This window comes from Lagenorhynchus albirostris, chromosome 2, assembly GCF_949774975.1.
Source record: "Lagenorhynchus albirostris chromosome 2, mLagAlb1.1, whole genome shotgun sequence".
Taxonomy (NCBI): Eukaryota; Metazoa; Chordata; class Mammalia; order Artiodactyla; family Delphinidae; genus Lagenorhynchus; species Lagenorhynchus albirostris.
In genome coordinates this window covers 148,059,978-148,062,854 of record NC_083096.1, presented here as the reverse complement: position 1 = coordinate 148,062,854, position 2,877 = coordinate 148,059,978, and positions in this window count along the sequence as shown.

The window sequence follows — 2,877 nt, the reverse complement described above, 5'->3', positions numbered from 1 at the left end:
GCTCAGATCCCTCTGTCTCCTTCTGAGCCCTGGAGTAGGTGGGCTGTTTCCTCCCAGTCTGCGCTGTGTGGTGGGCATCCGCGGGTGGGTCGCCGCCCTTAGCACACTGGCTCTCCTTGACGGCAGGGATACTATTTCTACGTCTTTGTCCTCAGTGGCCAGCACAGGGCCAGGCACAGGGCAGCGGGGAGTCTGGGATGCTGCTGGGGAGAGGAACCCGCAGGACTGAGGAGGCGAGCACAAGACAAGGTGATCTAGCAGAGAGTGCTTGCAGGGCCAGCACAGGACTGGAGTGTTCTGGGAAGGCTTCCTGAAGGAGGAGTGCCTGTGTTGAGTATAGAAGGTCCCCAGGGCTGAGATAGGGGACGAGGACATCCCAGGGAGAAGGAACAGTACTACAGCCAGAATGGGCACAGGAGGAGCAGCAGAGATGTAGGTGGGGGTCAGATCAAGGTGGACTTGGAGGGCCAGTTCAGGAACTTGAATCCAGTCTCAAGGGCAATGGGGCGCTCTTGAAGCATCAGACAGGTGTGGCGAGGAGAGTAGGCTGGAGGGGCAGAGCCTGGAGAGGGTAACGAGGCTGCTCCATGATCCTAATGTGGGGAAGGGGGCCTGGGGCCTGAGCTAGGGCTGTGGCCCAGGTAGAGAGAGAGGTGATTTGGGACTTGACAGTTGCGGGGTGGAAGTGAGCTGTCTCAGCTCAGGCTCAGCTCTGCCCAGTTTGCCAGCTCACCTCTTACTGGACTGCTTTGCCTGGTGGGTGGAGGGTTAGCTCATCTGGATGACTGGGGGGCTTCTTGGGTCCACCAGCACAGCTGCCTCGCTCCTCCCTGGCTCCAGCCCTAACTCGCCCGCTTGCTGTCGGAGATGCTTCTGGCCTGAGCCCTCGGGCAGGGTGGGCCCCTGGCTCCCACCTGACCTCCTTCATGTTCTTTTCAGGGCAAGCTGCTTTCCCAAGGCTCCCTTCTCCACCGAGATTTTCCTGCTTCTCCAGTGGTGCTTTCCCCTCCAAGTCACGTGCCCGGTGGCACCTGTACTTTCTGCCAGTGACACCCCTGCCTCAGTGGGGCAAGTCTCAGGGCAGACATGAGGCCCTACCTTGGGGCTGACTAGAAGGCCCGACCCACATGGATGCCTAGATTGGGGTGACCAGGCAGCTGCTGCACTTTGCCCTGATTTCTCTTAACTGCTCCGTCACTTTGCCTCATATCCTTCCATAAAACCACGTGCCATCTGCCCCAGCTTCCTGCCCCATTTCTCTCTTTGGTTAATGATAGCCCCGTGCTTTCAGACACGAGGCTGCCGTGGGGGGCCACCTCTCCTCCATTCCTTCCCTGGTTTATTGATGTCACCCTTGGACCCCAGCAGGGCTGTGCCCAGCCCCTTGCTTAGTGGTGCCGGAGTTCCGCCAAGCCTGGATCCCATCCCTGAGAGACTCCTGGGCCTGTGTGTGTGGAGGATGCAAGCACGTTGGCTCTCTTGTGATCAGGGCTGGGGGGAAAGGGTAGACGATGGGGCCAAATGCTGCTGAGGTCGGCGGAGGTGGTCAGCGAGGAAGCGAGTACCCCCTGCGTTCCACCTCCACCTCTACACTGTGGTCCAAGCCACCTGCCTCTCACCTGGACACTAATAACCAAACTGGGCTCCCTGCTTCCTTCCTCACCTGTCCGCCAATCCATTCTCCATACAGCAGCCAGAGTGATCATTTAAAAGTGTATATCAGGGCTTCCCTGGTGGCGCAGTGGTTGAGAGTCCGCCTGCCGATGCAGGGGACACGGGTTCGTGCCCTGGTCTGGGAAGATCCCACATGCCGCAGAGCAGCTAGGCCCGTGAGCCATGGCCGCTGAGCCTGCGTGTCCAGAGCCTGTGCACCGCAACAGGAGAGGCCACAACAGTGAGAGGCCCGCGTACCGCAAAAAAAAAAAAAAAAAAAAGTGTGTATCAGATCCATCCACCTCTCTCCTTAAGACCTTGCAATGGCTTCCCAATCAACTGCAAATAAAATCCAGTCTCCTCCTCGAGTCCTGCGAGGCCCCACGTGACGTGGCCCTTGCCCACCCCCCTGCCTCCTCCTGGATGTCTCTTCCTCTCGTTCGTTGTGCGTGCTCCAGCCACATGAGCACCCTTTGGTCTCTCGATCGTCTCAAGCTGGTCCCTGCTCCAGAGCTTCTGTGTTAGCTGTCCCTCTGTTTGGAACACTTGGCGCCAATGTCACCTTCCCTGATCACCCACTTGGCAAACAGTCCCCCTTGACACCTTCTAACATGCCACCCTTTGTACCTTATAGCATTATCACTATCTGGAATCATCCTTTTTTTTTTTTTTATGTCTCCACTCAGGCAAGCTTCCTGAGAGCTGCACTTTGTCGTGCTCAGCCTGATACTCAGCATGTGGAACAGTGCCTAGAAGGTGCTTAGTTAATTTAGTGAACATTAACTGAGCATCTCCTAGGGACCAGGCGCTGTATTGGATGCTGGGACTGCAGTGATGAATGCGGCAGACTGGGGTCTTGTCCTCTCGGAGCTGCATTCTGGAGGATATTCGTTGACTGAAAGGAGGCAGGGAGGCAGGCGGGTGTGATAGTAAAGATGTACGTATTTAATGAATGAAGCGATAAGGTGACTTTTAATCAGGACAAGGGGGGAAGGACATTCTGAATATGAGCCGTCTACCTTCTGGGCACTTTATAGTGATCGTGTCATTTTATCCTATTCACCCTGTTGTCGGTGTTTGTGTCCCCATTTTACAGAAAGGTCCCACAGCTAGAAGCAGGGGAGTTAGAATCGATATCTGATTCATTCGATGTCAGAGCCTCTGCCTGGTGTCCCATGATGCTGAGGCCCAGAGGAGTGACAGCATAAGCCAGCCGCCGCCTCT